The sequence below is a fragment of the Gorilla gorilla genome, chromosome 15 (assembly GCF_029281585.2).
Source record: "Gorilla gorilla gorilla isolate KB3781 chromosome 15, NHGRI_mGorGor1-v2.1_pri, whole genome shotgun sequence".
NCBI classification, from domain to species: domain Eukaryota; kingdom Metazoa; phylum Chordata; class Mammalia; order Primates; family Hominidae; genus Gorilla; species Gorilla gorilla.
The window spans coordinates 52535532-52559054 of NC_073239.2; positions in this window are offsets into that span (position 1 = coordinate 52535532).

Genomic DNA, 23523 nt, shown 5'->3' on the forward strand with positions numbered 1-23523 from the left:
ATTCCATTCCATTCCATTCCATTCCATTCCATTCCATTCCATTCCATTCCATTCCATTCCATTCCATTCCCTTCCATTCCGTTCTACTCGGGTTGATTCCATTCCATTCCATTCCATTCCATTCGATTCCATTCGATTCCATTCGATTCCATTCCATTCCATTCCATTCCATTCAAATCCATTCTATTCTACTCGGGTTGATTCCATTCCATTCCATTCCATTCCATTCCATTCCATTCCATTCCCTTCCATTCCATTCCATTCGGTTCCATTCCATTCCATTCGATTCCATTCGTTTCCATTCCATTCCATTCCATTCCATTCCATTCCATTCCATTCTATTCCATTGAATTCCATTCCATTCCATTCCATTCCATTCCATTCCATTCCATTCCATTCCATTCCATTCCATTCCAATCCATTCCATTCCCTTCCATTCCGTTCTACTCGGGTTGATTCCATTCCATTCCATTCCATTCCATTCGATTCCATTCGATTCCATTCGATTCCATTCCATTCCATTCCATTCCATTCCATTCCGTTCCGTTCCATTCCATTCCTTTCTACTCGGGTTGATTCCATTCTATTCCACTCCATTCCATTCGATTCCATTCGATTCCATTCGATTCCATTCCATTCCATTCCATTCCATTCCTTTCCATTTCATTCCATTCCATTCCATTCCATGCCATTCCATTCCATTCCATTCCATTCCATTCCGTTCCAATCCATTCGATTCTACCCGGGTTGATTCCATTCCATTCCATTCCATTCCATTCCATTCCATTCCATTCCATCCCATTTCATTCTATTCCATTGAATTCCATTCCTTTCCATTCCATTCCATTCCAATCCATTCCATTCTACTCGGGTTGATTCCATTCCATTCCATTCCATTCCATTCCATTCCATTCCATTCCATTCCGTTCTACTCGGGTTGATTCCATTCCATTCCATTCCATTCCATTCCATTCCATTCCATTCCATTCGATTCCATTCCGTTCTACTCTGGTTGATTCCATTCCATTCCATTCCATTCCATTCCATTCCATTCCATTCCATTCGATTCCATTCCATTCCATTCGATTCCATTCCATTCCATTCCATTCCATTCCATTCCATTCCATTCCATTTCATTTTTTCCATTGAATTCCATTCCATTCCATTTCATTCCATTCCAATCCATTCCAATCTACTCGGGTTGATTCCATTCCATTCCATTCCATTCCATTCCATTCCATTCCATTCCATTCCATTCCATTCCATTCCATTCCATTCGATTCCATTCCATTCCATTCCATTCCATTCCATTCCATTCCATTCCATTCCATTCCATTCCGTTCGATTCCATTCCATTCCATTCCATTCCATTCCATTCCATTCCATTCCATTCCATTCTACTCGGGTTCATTCCATTCCATTCCATTCCATTCCATTCCATTCCATTCTATTCCATTGAATTCCATTCCATTGAATTCCATTCCATTGAATTCCATTCCATTCCATTCGATACCATTCCGTTCTACTCGGGTTGATTCCATTCCATTCCATTCCATTCCATTCCATTCCATTCCATTCCATTCCATTCCGTTCTACTCGGGTTGATTCCATTCCATTCCATTCCATTCCATTCCATTCCATTCCATTCCATTCCATTCGATTCCATTCCATTCCATTCCATTCCATTACAATCCATTCCATTCTTCTCGGGTTGATTCCATTCCATTTCATTCCATTCCATTCTATTCCATTGAATTCCATTCCATTCCATTCCATTCCATTCCATTCCATTCCGTTCCATTCCATTCCATACCATTCCATTCCACTCCATTCCATTCCGTTCCATTCCATTCCGCTCCGTTCCATTCCATTCGATTCCATTCCATTCCATTCCATTCCATTCGATTCCATTCGATTCCATTCGATTCCATTCCATTACATTATATTCCATTTCATTCAATTCCATTCCATTCCATTTCATTCCATTCCATTCCATTCCATTCCATTCCATTCCATTCCTTTCCATTCCATTCCATTCCGTTCTACTCGTGTTGATTCCATTCCAATCCATTCCATTCCATTCCATTCCATTCCATTCCATTCCATTCCATTCCATTCCATTCCATTCCATTCCATTATATTCCATTGAATTCCATTCCATTCCATTCCATTCCATTCCATTATATTCCATTGAATTCCATTCCATTCCATTCCATTCCATTCCATTCCATTCCATTCCATTCCATTCCATTCCATTCCATTGCGTTCTACTCGGGTTGATTCCATTCCATTCCATTCCATTCCATTCCATTCCATTCCATTCCTTTCCATTCCATTCCATTCGATTCCATTCCATTCCATTCCATTCCATTCGATTCCATTCCATTCCATTCCATTCCATTCCATTCCATTCCATTCCATTCCATTCGATTCCATTCGATTCCATTCTATTCCATTCCATTCCATTCCATTCGATTCCATTCCATTCCATTCCATTCCATTCGATTCCATTCCATTCCATTCCACTCCATTCCATTCCATTCCACTCCATTCCATCCGATTCCATTCTATTCCATTCCATTCCATTCAATTCCATTCCATTCCATTTCATTCTATTCCATTGAATTCCATTCCATTCCATTCCATTCCATTCCAATCCACTCCATTCTACTCGGGTTGATTCCATTCCATTCCATTCCATTCCATTCCATTCCATTCCATTCCATTCCTTTCCATTCCATTCCATTGCATTCCATTCCATTCCATTCCTTTCCATTCCATTCCATTGCATTCCATTCCATTCCATTCCTTTCGATACCATTCCATTCCATTCCATTCCATTCCATTCCATTCGAATCAATTCCATTCCATTCCATTCCATTCCATTCCATTCCATTCCATTCCATTCCATTCCATTCCATTCCATTCCATCCCATCCCATTCCATTCCATTCCGTTCAGCTCGGGTTCATTCCATTCCATTCCATTCCATTCCATTCTATTCCATTGAATTCCATTCCATTCCATTCCATTCCATTCCATTCCATTCCATTCCATTCCATTCCAATCCATTCCATTCTACTCGGGTTGATTCCGTTCCATTCCATTCCATTCCATTCCATTCCCTTCCATTCCATTCCATTCGGTTCCTTTCGATTCCATTCGATTCCATTCCATTTCACTCCATTCCATTCGGTTCCGTTCCGTTCCGTTCCGTTCCGTTCCGTTCCGTTCCGTTCCATAACATTCCGTTCTACACGGGTTGATTCCATTCTATTCCACTCCATTCCATTCGATTCCATTCGATTCCATTCGATTCCATTCCATTCCATTCCATTCCATTCCATTCCATTCCATTTCATTTTTTCCATTGAATTCCATTCCATTCCATTCCATTCCATTCCAATCTACTCGGGTTGATTCCATTCCTTTCCATTCCATTCCATTCCATTCCATTCCATTCCATTCCATTCCATTCCATTCCATTCGATTCCATTCGATTCCATTCCATTCCATTCCATTCCATTCCATTCCATTCCATTCCATTCCATTCCATTCCATTCCATTCCATTCGATTCCATTCCATTCCATTTCATTTTTTCCATTGAATTCCATTCCATTCCTTTCCATTCCATTCCAATCCATTCCAATCTACTCGGGTTGATTCCATTCCTTTCCATTCCATTCCATTCCATTCCATTCCATTCCATTCCATTCCATTCAATTCCATTCCATACGATTCCATTCGATTCCATTCGATTCCATTCCATTCCATTCCATTCCATTCCATTCCATTCCATTCCATTCCATTCCATTCCATTCCATTCCTTTCACCTCGGGTTGATTCCATTCCATTCCATTCCATTCCATTCGATTCCATTCGATTCCATTCGTTTCCATTCCATTCCATTCCATTCCATTCCATTCCATTCCATTCCATTCTATTCCATTGAATTCCATTCCATTCCATTCCATTCCATTCCATTCCATTCCATTCCAATCCATTCCATTTTACTCGGGTTGATTCCATTCCATTCCATTCCATTCCATTCCATTCCCTTCCATTCCATTCCATTCGGTTCCTTTCGATTCCATTCGATTCCATTCCATTTCACTCAATTCTATTCCGTTCCGTTCCGTTCCATTCCGTTCCATTCAATTCAGGTTGATTCCATTCTATTCCACTCCATTCCATTCGATTCCATTCGATTCCATTCGATTCCATTCCATTCCATTCCATTCCATTCCATTCCATTCCATTCCATTCTATTCTATTGAATTCCATTCCATTCCACTCCATTCCATTCAATTCCAATCCATTCCATTCTACTCGGGTTGATTCCATTCCATTCCATTCCATTCCATTCCCTTCTTTCCATTGCATTCGGTCCCATTCGATTCCATTCGATTCCATTCCATTTCACTCCATTCCATTCGGTTCCGTTCCGTTCCGTTCCGTTCCGTTCCGTTCCGTTCCGTTCCATAACATTCCGTTCTACTCGGGTTGATTCCATTCTATTCCACTCCATTCCATTCGATTCCATTCGATTCCATTCGATTCCATTCCATTCCATTCCATTCCATTCCATTCCATTCCATTTCATTTTTTCCATTGAATTCCATTCCATTCCATTCCATTCCATTCCAATCTACTCGGGTTGATTCCATTCCTTTCCATTCCATTCCATTCCATTCCATTCCATTCCATTCCATTCCATTCCATTCGATTCCATTCGATTCCATTCCATTCCATTCCATTCCATTCCATTCCATTCCATTCCATTCCATTCGATTCCATTCGATTCCATTCCATTCCATTTCATTTTTTCCATTGAATTCCATTCCATTCCATTCCATTCCATTCCAATCCATTCCAATCTACTCGGGTTGATTCCATTCCTTTCCATTCCATTCCATTCCATTCCATTCCATTCCATTCCATTCAATTCCATTCCATACGATTCCATTCGATTCCATTCGATTCCATTCCATTCCATTCCATTCCATTCCATTCCATTCCATTCCATTCCATTCCTTTCACCTCGGGTTGATTCCATTCCATTCCATTCCATTCCATTCCATTCCATTCGATTCCATTCGTTTCCATTCCATTCCATTCCATTCCATTCCATTCCATTCCATTCTATTCCATTGAATTCCATTCCATTCCATTCCATTCCATTCCATTCCATTCCATTCCATTCCCTTCCATTCCGTTCTACTCGGGTTGATTCCATTCCATTCCATTCCATTCCGTTCGATTCCATTCGATTCCATTCGATTCCATTCCATTCCATTCCATTCCATTCCATTCCATTCCATTCCATTCCAATCCATTCTATTCTACTCGGGTTGATTCCATTCCATTCCATTCCATTCCATTCCATTCCATTCCCTTCCATTCCATTCCATTCGATTCCATTTGATTCCATTCGATTCCATTCCATTTCACTCCATTCCGCTCCTTTCCGTTCCGTTCCATTCCGTTCCGTTCCATTCCATTCCTTTCTACTCGGGTTGATTCCATTCTATTCCACTCCATTCCATTCGATTCCATTCGATTCCATTCGAATCCATTCCATTCCATTCCATTCCATTCCTTTCCATTTCATTCCATTCCATTCCATTCCATGCCATTCCATTCCATTCCATTCCATTCCATTCCATTCCATTCCATTCCAATCCATTCCATTCCCTTCCATTCCGTTCTACTCGGGTTGATTCCATTCCATTCCATTCCATTCCATTCGATTCCATTCGATTCCATTCGATTCCATTCCATTCCATTCCATTCCATTCCATTCCATTCCGTTCCGTTCCATTCCATTCCTTTCTACTCGGGTTGATTCCATTCTATTCCACTCCATTCCATTCGATTCCATTCGATTCCATTCGATTCCATTCCATTCCATTCCATTCCATTCCTTTCCATTTCATTCCATTCCATTCCATTCCATGCCATTCCATTCCATTCCATTCCATTCCATTCCGTTCCAATCCATTCGATTCTACCCGGGTTGATTCCATTCCATTCCATTCCATTCCATTCCATTCCATTCCATTCCATCCCATTTCATTCTATTCCATTGAATTCCATTCCTTTCCATTCCATTCCATTCCAATCCATTCCATTCTACTCGGGTTGATTCCATTCCATTCCATTCCATTCCATTCCATTCCATTCCATTCCATTCCGTTCTACTCGGGTTGATTCCATTCCATTCCATTCCATTCCATTCCATTCCATTCCATTCCATTCGATTCCATTCCGTTCTACTCTGGTTGATTCCATTCCATTCCATTCCATTCCATTCCATTCCATTCCATTCCATTCGATTCCATTCCATTCCATTCGATTCCATTCCATTCCATTCGATTCCATTCCATTCCATTCCATTCCATTCCATTCCATTCCATTCCATTTCATTTTTTCCATTGAATTCCATTCCATTCCATTTCATTCCATTCCAATCCATTCCAATCTACTCGGGTTGATTCCATTCCATTCCATTCCATTCCATTCCATTCCATTCCATTCCATTCCATTCCATTCCATTCCATTCCATTCGATTCCATTCCATTCCATTCCATTCCATTCCATTCCATTCCATTCCATTCCATTCCATTCCATTCCGTTCGATTCCATTCCATTCCATTCCATTCCATTCCATTCCATTCCATTCCATTCCATTCTACTCGGGTTCATTCCATTCCATTCCATTCCATTCCATTCCATTCCATTCTATTCCATTGAATTCCATTCCATTGAATTCCATTCCATTCCATTCGATACCATTCCGTTCTACTCGGGTTGATTCCATTCCATTCCATTCCATTCCATTCCATTCCATTCCATTCCATTCCATTCCGTTCTACTCGGGTTGATTCCATTCCATTCCATTCCATTCCATTCCATTCCATTCCATTCCATTCGATTCCATTCCATTCCATTCCATTCCATTACAATCCATTCCATTCTTCTCTGGTTGATTCCATTCCATTTCATTCCATTCCATTCTATTCCATTGAATTCCATTCCATTCCATTCCATTCCATTCCATTCCATTCCGTTCCATTCCATTCCATACCATTCCATTCCACTCCATTCCATTCCGTTCCATTCCATTCCGCTCCGTTCCATTCCATTCGATTCCATTCCATTCCATTCCATTCCATTCGATTCCATTCGATTCCATTCGATTCCATTCCATTACATTATATTCCATTTCATTCAATTCCATTCCATTCCATTTCATTCCATTCCATTCCATTCCATTCCATTCCATTCCATTCCATTCCTTTCCATTCCATTCCATTCCGTTCTACTCGTGTTGATTCCATTCCAATCCATTCCATTCCATTCCATTCCATTCCATTCCATTCCATTCCATTCCATTCCATTCCATTCCATTATATTCCATTGAATTCCATTCCATTCCATTCCATTCCATTCCATTATATTCCATTGAATTCCATTCCATTCCATTCCATTCCATTCCATTCCATTCCATTCCATTCCATTCCATTCCATTCCATTGCGTTCTACTCGGGTTGATTCCATTCCATTCCATTCCATTCCATTCCATTCCATTCCATTCCTTTCCATTCCATTCCATTCGATTCCATTCCATTCCATTCCATTCCATTCGATTCCATTCCATTCCATTCCATTCCATTCCATTCCATTCCATTCCATTCCATTCGATTCCATTCGATTCCATTCTATTCCATTCCATTCCATTCCATTCGATTCCATTCCATTCCATTCCATTCCATTCGATTCCATTCCATTCCATTCCACTCCATTCCATTCCATTCCACTCCATTCCATCCGATTCCATTCTATTCCATTCCATTCCATTCAATTCCATTCCATTCCATTTCATTCTATTCCATTGAATTCCATTCCATTCCATTCCATTCCATTCCAATCCACTCCATTCTACTCGGGTTGATTCCATTCCATTCCATTCCATTCCATTCCATTCCATTCCATTCCATTCCTTTCCATTCCATTCCATTGCATTCCATTCCATTCCATTCCTTTCCATTCCATTCCATTGCATTCCATTCCATTCCATTCCTTTCGATACCATTCCATTCCATTCCATTCCATTCCATTCCATTCGAATCAATTCCATTCCATTCCATTCCATTCCATTCCATTCCATTCCATTCCATTCCATTCCATTCCATTCCATTCCATCCCATCCCATTCCATTCCATTCCGTTCAGCTCGGGTTCATTCCATTCCATTCCATTCCATTCCATTCTATTCCATTGAATTCCATTCCATTCCATTCCATTCCATTCCATTCCATTCCATTCCATTCCATTCCAATCCATTCCATTCTACTCGGGTTGATTCCGTTCCATTCCATTCCATTCCATTCCATTCCCTTCCATTCCATTCCATTCGGTTCCTTTCGATTCCATTCGATTCCATTCCATTTCACTCCATTCCTTTCGGTTCCGTTCCGTTCCGTTCCGTTCCGTTCCGTTCCGTTCCGTTCCATAACATTCCGTTCTACTCGGGTTGATTCCATTCTATTCCACTCCATTCCATTCGATTCCATTCGATTCCATTCGATTCCATTCCATTCCATTCCATTCCATTCCATTCCATTCCATTTCATTTTTTCCATTGAATTCCATTCCATTCCATTCCATTCCATTCCAATCTACTCGGGTTGATTCCATTCCTTTCCATTCCATTCCATTCCATTCCATTCCATTCCATTCCATTCCATTCCATTCCATTCGATTCCATTCGATTCCATTCCATTCCATTCCATTCCATTCCATTCCATTCCATTCCATTCCATTCCATTCCATTCCATTCCATTCCATTCGATTCCATTCCATTCCATTTCATTTTTTCCATTGAATTCCATTCCATTCCTTTCCATTCCATTCCAATCCATTCCAATCTACTCGGGTTGATTCCATTCCTTTCCATTCCATTCCATTCCATTCCATTCCATTCCATTCCATTCCATTCAATTCCATTCCATACGATTCCATTCGATTCCATTCGATTCCATTCCATTCCATTCCATTCCATTCCATTCCATTCCATTCCATTCCATTCCATTCCATTCCTTTCACCTCGGGTTGATTCCATTCCATTCCATTCCATTCCATTCGATTCCATTCGATTCCATTCGTTTCCATTCCATTCCATTCCATTCCATTCCATTCCATTCCATTCCATTCTATTCCATTGAATTCCATTCCATTCCATTCCATTCCATTCCATTCCATTCCATTCCAATCCATTCCATTTTACTCGGGTTGATTCCATTCCATTCCATTCCATTCCATTCCATTCCCTTCCATTCCATTCCATTCGGTTCCTTTCGATTCCATTCGATTCCATTCCATTTCACTCAATTCTATTCCGTTCCGTTCCGTTCCATTCCGTTCCATTCAATTCAGGTTGATTCCATTCTATTCCACTCCATTCCATTCGATTCCATTCGATTCCATTCGATTCCATTCCATTCCATTCCATTCCATTCCATTCCATTCCATTCCATTCCATTCTATTCTATTGAATTCCATTCCATTCCACTCCATTCCATTCAATTCCAATCCATTCCATTCTACTCGGGTTGATTCCATTCCATTCCATTCCATTCCATTCCCTTCTTTCCATTGCATTCGGTCCCATTCGATTCCATTCGATTCCATTCCATTTCACTCCATTCCATTCGGTTCCGTTCCGTTCCGTTCCGTTCCGTTCCGTTCCGTTCCGTTCCATAACATTCCGTTCTACTCGGGTTGATTCCATTCTATTCCACTCCATTCCATTCGATTCCATTCGATTCCATTCGATTCCATTCCATTCCATTCCATTCCATTCCATTCCATTCCATTTCATTTTTTCCATTGAATTCCATTCCATTCCATTCCATTCCATTCCAATCTACTCGGGTTGATTCCATTCCTTTCCATTCCATTCCATTCCATTCCATTCCATTCCATTCCATTCCATTCGATTCCATTCGATTCCATTCCATTCCATTCCATTCCATTCCATTCCATTCCATTCCATTCCATTCCATTCGATTCCATTCGATTCCATTCCATTCCATTTCATTTTTTCCATTGAATTCCATTCCATTCCATTCCATTCCATTCCAATCCATTCCAATCTACTCGGGTTGATTCCATTCCTTTCCATTCCATTCCATTCCATTCCATTCCATTCCATTCCATTCAATTCCATTCCATACGATTCCATTCGATTCCATTCGATTCCATTCCATTCCATTCCATTCCATTCCATTCCATTCCATTCCTTTCACCTCGGGTTGATTCCATTCCATTCCATTCCATTCCATTCCATTCCATTCGATTCCATTCGTTTCCATTCCATTCCATTCCATTCCATTCCATTCCATTCCATTCTATTCCATTGAATTCCATTCCATTCCATTCCATTCCATTCCATTCCATTCCATTCCATTCCCTTCCATTCCGTTCTACTCGGGTTGATTCCATTCCATTCCATTCCATTCCGTTCGATTCCATTCGATTCCATTCGATTCCATTCCATTCCATTCCATTCCATTCCATTCCATTCCATTCCATTCCATTCCAATCCATTCTATTCTACTCGGGTTGATTCCATTCCATTCCATTCCATTCCATTCCATTCCATTCCCTTCCATTCCATTCCATTCGATTCCATTCGATTCCATTCGATTCCATTCCATTTCACTCCATTCCGCTCCTTTCCGTTCCGTTCCATTCCGTTCCGTTCCATTCCATTCCTTTCTACTCGGGTTGATTCCATTCTATTCCACTCCATTCCATTCGATTCCATTCGATTCCATTCGAATCCATTCCATTCCATTCCATTCCATTCCTTTCCATTTCATTCCATTCCATTCCATTCCATGCCATTCCATTCCATTCCATTCCATTCCATTCCGTTCCAATCCATTCGATTCTACCCGGGTTGATTCCATTCCATTCCATTCCATTCCATTCCATTCCATTCCATTCCATTCCATTCCATTCCATTCCATTCCATCCCATTTCATTCTATTCCATTGAATTCCATTCCATTCCATTCCATTCCATTCCAATCCATTCCATTCTACTCGGGTTGATTCCATTCCATTCCATTCCATTCCATTCCATTCCATTCCATTCCATTCCATTCCGTTCTACTCGGGTTGATTCCATTCCATTCCATTCCATTCCATTCCATTCCATTCCATTCCATTCCATTCCATTCCATTCCATTCCATTCGATTCCATTCCATTCCATTCCATTCCATTCCATTCCATTCCATTTCATTCCATTCGATTCCGTTCGATTCCATTCCATTCCATTCCATTCAATTCCATTCCAATCCATTCGATTCCGTTCGATTCCATTCCATTCCATTCCATTCCATTCCATTCCATTCCATTCCATTCTACTCGGGTTCATTCCATTCCATTCCATTCCATTCCATTCCATTCTATTCCATTGAATTCCATTCCATTGAATTCCATTCCATTCCATTCCATTCCATTCCATTCCGTTCTACTCGGGTTGATTCCATTCCATTCCATTCCATTCCATTCCATTCCATTCCATTCCATTCCATTCCGTTCTACTCGGGTTGATTCCATTCCATTCCATTCCATTCCATTCCATTCCATTCCATTCCATTCCATTCGATTCCATTCCATTCCATTCCATTCCATTCCAGTCCATTCAATTCTACTCGGGTTGATTCCATTCCACTCCATTCCATTCCATTGCATTGCATTCCCTTCCATTCCATTCCATTCGGTTCCATTCGATTCCATTTGATTCCATTCCATTTCAATCCATTCCATTCCGTTCCGTTCCTTTCCGTTCCGTTCCGTTCTATTCGGGTTGATTCCATTCTATTCCACTCCATTCCATTCGATCCCATTCGATTCCATTCGATTCCATTCCATTCCATTCCATTCCATTCCATTCCATTCCTTTCCATTCCCTTCCATTCTATTCTATTGAATTACGTTCCATTCCATTCCATTCCATTCCTATCCATTCCATTCTACTCGGGTTGATTCCATTCCATTCCATTCCATTCCATTCCATTCCATTCCATTCCATTCCATTCAATTCCATTCCATTCCATTCCATTCCAATCCATTCCATTCTACTCGGGTTGATTCCATTCCATTCCATTCCATTCCATTCCATTCCATTCCATTTCATTCCAGTCCATTCCATTCGATTCCATTCCATTCCATTCCATTGCATTGCATTCCATTCCATTCCATTCCATTCCATTCCATTCCATTCCTTTCTACTCGAGGTGATTCCATTCCATTCCATTCCATTCCATTCTATTCCATTGAATTCCATTCCATTCCATTCCATTCCATTCCATTCCATTCCATGCCATTCCATTGCGTTCTACTCGGGTTGATTCCATTCGATTCCATTCCTTTCCATTCCATTCCATTCCATTCCTTTCCATTCCCTTTCATTCTCTTCTATTTGATTACATTCCATTCCATTCCATTCCATTCCTATCCATTCCATTCTACTCGGGTTGATTCCATTCCATTCCATTCCATTCCATTCCATTCCATTCCATTCCATTCCATTCCATTCCATTCCATTCCATTCCGTTCTACTCGGGTTCATTCCATTCCATTCCATTCCATTCCATTCCATTCCATTCCATTATATTCCATTCCATTCTTTTCCGTTCTTCTCGCGTCCATTCCATTCCTTTCCATTCCATTCGATCCCATTCCATTCCATTCGATTCCATTCCATTCCATTTCATTCCAATCCATTCCATTCTACTCGGGTTGATTCCATTCCATTCCATTCCATTCCATTCCATTCCATTCCATTCCAGTCCATTGTATTCGATTCCATTCCATTCCATTCCATTTCATTGCATTCCATTCCATTCCATTCCATACCATTCCGTTCTACTCGGGTTGATTCCATTCCATTCCATTCCATTCCATTCCATTCCATTCGATTCCATTCGATTCCATTCGATTCCATTCCATTCCATTACATTATATTCCATTCCATTCCAATCCATTCCATTCTACTCGGGTGGATTCCATTCCATTCCATTCCATTCCATTCCATTCCATTCCCTTCCATTCCATTCCATTCGGTTCCATTTGATTCCATTCGATTCCATTCCATTCCATTCCAATCCATTCCATTCTACTCGGGTTGATTCCATTCCATTCCATTCCAGTCCATTCCATTCCTTTCCATTTCATTCCAGTCCATTCCATTCGATTCCATTCCATTCCTTTCCATTTCATTGCATTCCATTCCATTCCATTCCATTCCATTCCATTCCATTCCATTCCATTCCATTCCATTCCATTCCTTTCTACTCGGGTTGATTCCATTCTATTCCATTCCATTCAATTCAATTCCATTCGATTCCATTCGATTCCATTCCATTCCATTCCATTCCATTCCATTCCATTCTAGTCCATTCCATTCCATTCCATTCCATTCCATTCCATTCCATTCCATTCCATGCCATTCCTTTCCATTCCATTCCATTCCACTCCAATCCATTCCATTCTACTCGGGTTGATTCCATTCCATTCCATTCCATTCCCTTCCATTCCATTCCATTCCGTTCCTTTCGATTCCATTCGATTCCATTCCATTTCACTCAATTCCATTCTGTTCCGTTCCGTTCCGTTCCGTTCCGTTTAATTCAGGTTGATTCCATTCTATTCCACTCCATTCCATTCGATTCCATTCGATTCCATTCGATTCCATTCGATTCCATTCCATTCCATTCCATTCCATTCCATTCTATTCTATTGAATTCCATTCCATTCCACTCCATTCCATTCTATTCCAATCCATTCCATTCTACTCGGGTTGATTCCATTCCATTCCATTCCATTCCATTCCATTCCATTCCATTCCGTTCTTTCCATTCCATTCGGTGCCATTCGATTCCATCGGTTCCATTCCATTTCACTCCATTCCATTCGGATCCGTTCCGTTCCGTTCCGTTCCGTTCCATTCCATTCCGTTCTACTCGGGTTGATTCCATTCAATTCCACTCCATTCCATTCGATTCCATTCGATTCCATTCGATTCCATTCCATTCCATTCCATTCTATTCCATTCCATTCCATTTCATATTTTCCATTGAATTCCATTCCATTCCATTCCATTCCATTCCATTCCAATCCATTCCAATCTACTCGGGTTGATTCCATTCCATTCCATTCCATTCCATTCCATTCCATTCCATTCCATTCCATTCCATTCCATTCCATTCCATTCCATTCCATTCGATTCCATTCGATTCCATTCCATTCCATTCCATTCCATTCCATTCCATTCCATTCCATTCCATTCCATTTCATTTTTTCCATTGAATTCCATTCCATTCCATTCCATTCCATTCCAATCCATTCCAATCTACTCGGGTTGATTCCATTCCTTTCCATTCCATTCCATTCCATTCGATTCCATTCGATTCCATTCGATTCCATTCGATTCCAATCCATTCCATTCCATTCCATTCCATTCCATTCCATTCCATTCCATTCCATTCCATTCCATTCCATTCCATTCGATTCCATTCGATTCCATTCCATTCCATTCCATTCCATTCCATTCCATTTCATATTTTCCTTTGAATTCCATTCCATTCCATTCCATTCCATTCCAATCCATTCCAATCTACTCGGGTTGATTCCATTCCTTTCCATTCCATTCCATTCCATTCCATTCCATTCCATTCGATTCCATTCGATTCCATTCGATTCCATTCCATTCCATTCCATTCCATTCCATTACATTACATTCCATTCCAATCCATTCCATTCCATTCGATTCCATTCCATTCCATTCCATTCCATTCCATTCCATTCCATTCCATTTCATTGCATTCCATTCCATTCCATTCCATACCATTCCGTTCTACTCGGGTTGATTCCATTCCATTCCATTCCATTCCATTCCATTCCATTCGATTCCATTCGATTCCATTCGATTCCATTCCATTCCATTACATTATATTCCATTCCATTCCAATCCATTCCATTCTACTCGGGTGGATTCCATTCCATTCCATTCCATTCCATTCCATTCCATTCCCTTCCATTCCATTCCATTCGGTTCCATTTGATTCCATTCGATTCCATTCCATTCCATTCCAATCCATTCCATTCTACTCGGGTTGATTCCATTCCATTCCATTCCAGTCCATTCCATTCCTTTCCATTTCATTCCAGTCCATTCCATTCGATTCCATTCCATTCCTTTCCATTTCATTGCATTCCATTCCATTCCATTCCATTCCATTCCATTCCATTCCATTCCATTCCATTCCTTTCTACTCGGGTTGATTCCATTCTATTCCATTCCATTCCATTCAATTCCATTCGATTCCATTCGATTCCATTCCATTCCATTCCATTCCATTCCATTCCATTCTAGTCCATTCCATTCCATTCCATTCCATTCCATTCCATTCCATTCCATGCCATTCCATTCCATTCCATTCCATTCCACTCCAATCCATTCCATTCTACTCGGGTTGATTCCATTCCATTCCATTCCATTCCCTTCCATTCCATTCCATTCCGTTCCTTTCGATTCCATTCGATTCCATTCCATTTCACTCAATTCCATTCTGTTCCGTTCCGTTCCGTTCCGTTCCGTTTAATTCAGGTTGATTCCATTCTATTCCACTCCATTCCATTCGATTCCATTCGATTCCATTCGATTCCATTCGATTCCATTCCATTCCATTCCATTCCATTCCATTCTATTCTATTGAATTCCATTCCATTCCACTCCATTCCATTCCATTCCAATCCATTCCATTCTACTCGGGTTGATTCCATTCCATTCCATTCCATTCCATTCCATTCCATTCCATTCCGTTCTTTCCATTCCATTCGGTGCCATTCGATTCCATCGGTTCCATTCCATTTCACTCCATTCCATTCGGATCCGTTCCGTTCCGTTCCGTTCCGTTCCATTCCATTCCGTTCTACTCGGGTTGATTCCATTCAATTCCACTCCATTCCATTCGATTCCATTCGATTCCATTCGATTCCATTCCATTCCATTCCATTCTATTCCATTCCATTCCATTTCATATTTTCCATTGAATTCCATTCCATTCCATTCCATTCCATTCCATTCCAATCCATTCCAATCTACTCGGGTTGATTCCATTCCATTCCATTCCATTCCATTCCATTCCATTCCATTCCATTCCATTCCATTCCATTCCATTCCATTCCATTCCATTCGATTCCATTCGATTCCATTCCATTACATTCCATTCCATTCCATTCCATTCCATTCCATTCCATTCCATTTCATTTTTTCCATTGAATTCCATTCCATTCCATTCCATTCCATTCCAATCCATTCCAATCTACTCGGGTTGATTCCATTCCTTTCCATTCCATTCCATTCCATTCGATTCCATTCGATTCCATTCGATTCCATTCGATTCCAATCCATTCCATTCCATTCCATTCCATTCCATTCCATTCCAATCCATTCCATTCCATTCCATTCCATTCCATTCCATTCGATTCCATTCGATTCCATTCCATTCCATTCCATTCCATTCCATTCCATTTCATATTTTCCTTTGAATTCCATTCCATTCCATTCCATTCCATTCCAATCCATTCCAATCTACTCGGGTTGATTCCATTCCTTTCCATTCCATTCCATTCCATTCCATTCCATTCCATTCGATTCCATTCGATTCCATTCGATTCCATTCCATTCCATTCCATTCCATTCCATTACATTACATTCCATTCCAATCCATTCCATTCCATTCGATTCCATTCCATTCCATTCCATTCCATTCCATTCCATTCCATTCCATTCCATTCCATTCCATTCCATTCCATTCCATTCGATTCCATTCCATTCCATTCCATTCCATTCCATTCCATTCCATTCCATTCCATTCCATTCCATTCCATTCCATTCCATTCCATTCCATTCCATTCCTTTCTACTCGGGTTGATTCCATTCTATTCCATTCCATTCCATTCGATTCCATTCGATTCCATTCGTTTCCATTCCATTCCATTCCATTCCATTCCGTTCCATTCCATTCTATTCCATTGAATTCCATTCCATTCCATTCCATTCCATTCCATTCCATTCCATTCCCTTCCATTCCGTTCTACTCGTGTTGATTCCATTCCATTCCATTCCATTCCATTCCATTCCATTCCATTCCATTCCATTCCATTCCGTTCTACTCGTGTTGATTCCATTCCAATCCATTCCATTCCATTCCATTCCATTCCATTCCATTCCATTCCATTCCATTATATTCCACTGAATTCCATTCAATTCCATTCCATTCCATTCCATTCCATTCCATTCCATTCCATTCGATTCCATTCGATTCCATTCCATTCCATTCCATTCCATTCCATTCCATTCCATTCCATTCCATTCCATTCCATTTCATTCCATTCCATTCCATTCCATGCCATTCCATTCCATTCCATTCCATTCCATTCCGTTCTACTCGGGTTGATTCCATTCCATTCCATTCCGTTCCATTCCATTCGATTCCATTCCATTCCATTCGATTCCATTCGATTCCATTCGTTTCCATTCCATTCCATTCCATTCCATTCCATTCCATTCTATTCCATTGAATTCCATTCCATTCCATTCCATTCCATTCCATTCCATTCCATTCCATTCCATACCATTCCATTCCCTTCCATTCCGTTCTACTCGGGTTGATTCCATTCCATTCCATTCCATTCCATTCCATTCCATTCCATTCCATTCGATTCCATTCGATTCCATTCCATTCCATTCCATTCCATTCCATTCCATTCCATTCCATTCCATTCCATTCCATTTCATTCCATTCCATTCCATTCCATGCCATTCCATTCCATTCCATTCCATTCCATTCCGTTCTACTCGGGTTGATTCCATTCCATTCCATTCCGTTCCATTCCATTCGATTCCATTCCATTCCATTCGATTCCATTCGATTCCATTCGTTTCCATTCCATTCCATTCCATTCCATTCCATTCCATTCCATTCCATTCTATTCCATTGAATTCCATTCCATTCCATTCCATTCCATTCCATTTCTTTCCATTCCATTCCATACCATTCCATTCCCTTCCATTCCGTTCTACTCGGGTTGATTCCATTCCATTCCATTCCATTCCATTCCATTCCATTCCATTCCATTCGATTCCATTCGATTCCATTCCATTCCATTCCATTCCATTCCATTCCATTCCAATCCATTCTATTCTACTCGGGTTGATTCCATTCCATTCCATTCCATTCCATTCCATTCCATTCCGTTCCATTCCATTCCATTCGGTTCCATTCGATTCCATTCGATTCCATTCCATTTCACTCCATTCCGCTCCTTTCCGTTCCGTTCCATTCCGTTCCGTTCCATTCCATTCCTTTCTACTCGGGTTGATTCCATTCTATTCCACTCCATTCCATTCGATTCCATTCGATTCCATTCGATTCCATTCGATTCCATTCCATTCCATTCCATTCCATTCCATTCCATTCCATTCCATTCCATTCCATTCCATTCCATTCCATTCCATTCCATTCGATTCCATTCCATTCCATTCCATTCCATTCCATTCCATTCCATTTCATTCCATTCGATTCCGTTCGATTCCATTCCATTCCATTCCATTCAATTCCATTCCAATCCATTCGATTCCGTTCGATTCCATTCCATTCCATTCCATTCCATTCCATTCCATTCCATTCCATTCCATTCTACTCGGGTTCATTCCATTCCATTCCATTCCATTCCATTCCATTCTATTCCATTGAATTCCATTCCATTGAATTCCATTCCATTGAATTCCATTCCATTCCATTCCATTCCATTCCATTCCGTTCTACTCGGGTTGATTCCATTCCATTCCATTCCATTCCATTCCATTCCATTCCATTCCATTCCGTTCTACTCGGGTTGATTCCATTCCATTCCATTCCATTCCATTCCATTCCATTCCATTCCATTCCATTCGATTCCATTCCATTCCATTCCATTCCATTCCAGTCCATTCAATTCTACTCGGGTTGATTCCATTCCATTCCATTCCATTCCATTGCATTGCATTCCCTTCCATTCCATTCCATTCGGTTCCATTCGATTCCATTTGATTCCATTCCATTTCAATCCATTCCATTCCGTTCCGTTCCTTTCCGTTCCGTTCCGTTCTATTCGGGTTGATTCCATTCTATTCCACTCCATTCCATTCGATCCCATTCGATTCCATTCGATTCCATTCCATTCCATTCCATTCCATTCCATTCCATTCCTTTCCATTCCCTTCCATTCTATTCTATTGAATTACGTTCCATTCCATTCCATTCCATTCCTATCCATTCCATTCTACTCGGGTTGATTCCATTCCATTCCATTCCATTCCATTCCATTCCATTCCATTCCATTCCATTCAATTCCATTCCATTCCATTCCATTCCAATCCATTCCATTCTACTCGGGTTGATTCCATTCCATTCCATTCCATTCCATTTCATTCCAGTCCATTCCATTCGATTCCATTCCATTCCATTCCATTGCATTGCATTCCATTCCATTCCATTCCATTCCATTCCATTCCATTCCTTTCTACTCGAGGTGATTCCATTCCATTCCATTCCATTCCATTCTATTCCATTGAATTCCATTCCATTCCATTCCATTCCATTCCATTCCATTCCATGCCATTCCATTGCGTTCTACTCGGGTTGATTCCATTCGATTCCATTCCTTTCCATTCCATTCCATTCCATTCCTTTCCATTCCCTTTCATTCTCTTCTATTTGATTACATTCCATTCCATTCCATTCCATTCCTATCCATTCCATTCTACTCGGGTTGATTCCATTCCATTCCATTCCATTCCATTCCATTCCATTCCATTCCATTCCATTCCATTCCATTCCGTTCTACTCGGGTTCATTCCATTCCATTCCATTCCATTCCATTCCATTCCATTCCATTATATTCCATTCCATTCTTTTCCGTTCTTCTCGCGTCCATTCCATTCCTTTCCATTCCATTCGATCCCATTCCATTCCATTCGATTCCATTCCATTCCATTTCATTCCAATCCATTCCATTCTACTCGGGTTGATTCCATTCCATTCCATTCCATTCCATTCCATTCCATTCCATTCCAGTCCATTCTATTCGATTCCATTCCATTCCATTCCATTTCATTGCATTCCATTCCATTCCATTCCATACCATTCCGTTCTACTCGGGTTGATTCCATTCCATTCCATTCCATTCCATTCCATTCCATTCGATTCCATTCGATTCCATTCGATTCCATTCCATTCCATTACATTATATTCCATTCCATTCCAATCCATTCCATTCTACTCGGGTGGATTCCATTCCATTCCATTCCATTCCATTCCATTCCATTCCCTTCCATTCCATTCCATTCGGTTCCATTTGATTCCATTCCATTCCATTCCATTCCATTCCAATCCATTCCATTCTACTCGGGTTGATTCCATTCCATTCCATTCCAGTCCATTCCATTCCTTTCCATTTCATTCCAGTCCATTCCATTCGATTCCATTCCATTCCTTTCCATTTCATTGCATTCCATTCCATTCCATTCCATTCCATTCCATTCCATTCCATTCCATTCCATTCCTTTCTACTCGGGTTGATTCCATTCTATTCCATTCCATTCCATTCAATTCCATTCGATTCCATTCGATTCCATTCCATTCCATTCCATTCCATTCCATTCCATTCTAGTCCATTCCATTCCATTCCATTCCATTCCATTCCATTCCATTCCATTCCATGCCATTCCATTCCATTCCATTCCATTCCACTCCAATCCATTCCATTCTACTCGGGTTGATTCCATTCCATTCCATTCCATTCCCTTCCATTCCATTCCATTCCGTTCCTTTCGATTCCATTCGATTCCATTCCATTTCACTCAATTCCATTCTGTTCCGTTCCGTTCCGTTCCGTTCCGTTTAATTCAGGTTGATTCCATTCTATTCCACTCCATTCCATTCGATTCCATTCGATTCCATTCGATTCCATTCGATTCCATTCCATTCCATTCCATTCCATTCCATTCTATTCTATTGAATTCCATTCCATTCCACTCCATTCCATTCCATTCCAATCCATTCCATTCTACTCGGGTTGATTCCATTCCATTCCATTCCATTCCATTCCATTCCATTCCATTCCGTTCTTTCCATTCCATTCGGTGCCATTCGATTCCATCGGTTCCATTCCATTTCACTCCATTCCATTCGGATCCGTTCCGTTCCGTTCCGTTCCGTTCCATTCCATTCCGTTCTACTCGGGTTGATTCCATTCAATTCCACTCCATTCCATTCGATTCCATTCGATTCCATTCGATTCCATTCCATTCCATTCCATTCTATTCCATTCCATTCCATTTCATATTTTCCATTGAATTCCATTCCATTCCATTCCATTCCATTCCATTCCAATCCATTCCAATCTACTCGGGTTGATTCCATTCCATTCCATTCCATTCCATTCCATTCCATTCCATTCCATTCCATTCCATTCCATTCCATTCCATTCGATTCCATTCGATTCCATTCCATTACATTCCATTCCATTCCATTCCATTCCATTCCATTCCATTTCATTTTTTCCATTGAATTCCATTCCATTCCATTCCATTCCATTCCAATCCATTCCAATCTACTCGGGTTGATTCCATTCCTTTCCATTCCATTCCATTCCATTCGATTCCATTCGATTCCATTCGATTCCATTCGATTCCAATCCATTCCATTCCATTCCATTCCATTCCATTCCATTCCATTCCATTCCATTCCATTCCATTCCATTCGATTCCATTCGATTCCATTCCATTCCATTCCATTCCATTCCATTCCATTTCATATTTTCCTTTGAATTCCATTCCATTCCATTCCATTCCATTCCAATCCATTCCAATCTACTCGGGTTGATTCCATTCCTTTCCATTCCATTCCATTCCATTCCATTCCATTCCATTCGATTCCATTCGATTCCATTCGATTCCATTCCATTCCATTCCATTCCATTCCATTACATTACATTCCATTCCAATCCATTCCATTCCATTCGATTCCATTCCATTCCATTCCATTCCATTCCATTCCATTCCATTCCATTCCATTCCATTCCATTCCATTCCATTCGATTCCATTCCATTCCATTCCATTCCATTCCATTCCATTCCATTCCATTCCATTCCATTCCATTCCATTCCATTCCATTCCATTCCATTCCATTCCTTTCTACTCGGGTTGATTCCATTCTATTCCATTCCATTCCATTCGATTCCATTCGATTCCATTCGTTTCCATTCCATTCCATTCCATTCCATTCCGTTCCATTCCATTCTATTCCATTGAATTCCATTCCATTCCATTCCATTCCATTCCATTCCATTCCATTCCCTTCCATTCCGTTCTACTCGTGTTGATTCCATTCCATTCCATTCCATTCCATTCCATTCCATTCCATTCCATTCCATTCCGTTCTACTCGTGTTGATTCCATTCCAATCCATTCCATTCCATTCCATTCCATTCCATTCCATTCCATTCCATTCCATTATATTCCACTGAATTCCATTCAATTCCATTCCATTCCATTCCATTCCATTCCATTCCATTCCATTCGATTCCATTCGATTCCATTCCATTCCATTCCATTCCATTCCATTCCATTCCATTCCATTCCATTCCATTCCATTCCATTCCATTTCATTCCATTCCATTCCATTCCATGCCATTCCATTCCATTCCATTCCATTCCATTCCGTTCTACTCGGGTTGATTCCATTCCATTCCATTCCGTTCCATTCCATTCGATTCCATTCCATTCCATTCGATTCCATTCGATTCCATTCGTTTCCATTCCATTCCATTCCATTCCATTCCATTCCATTCCATTCTATTCCATTGAATTCCATTCCATTCCATTCCATTCCATTCCATTCCATTCCATTCCATTCCATTCCATACCATTCCATTCCCTTCCATTCCGTTCTACTCGGGTTGATTCCATTCCATTCCATTCCATTCCATTCCATTCCATTCCATTCCATTCCATTCCATTCGATTCCATTCCATTCCATTCCATTCCATTCCATTCCATTCCAATCCATTCTATTCTACTCGGGTTGATTCCATTCCATTCCATTCCATTCCATTCCATTCCATTCCGTTCCATTCCATTCCATTCGGTTCCATTCGATTCCATTCGATTCCATTCCATTTCACTCCATTCCGCTCCTTTCCGTTCCGTTCCATTCCGTTCCGTTCCATTCCATTCCTTTCTACTCGGGTTGATTCCATTCTATTCCACTCCATTCCATTCGATTCCATTCGATTCCATTCGATTCCATTCGATTCCATTCCATTCCATTCCATTCCATTCCATTCCATTTCATTCCATTCCATTCCATTCCATGCCATTCCATTCCATTCCATTCC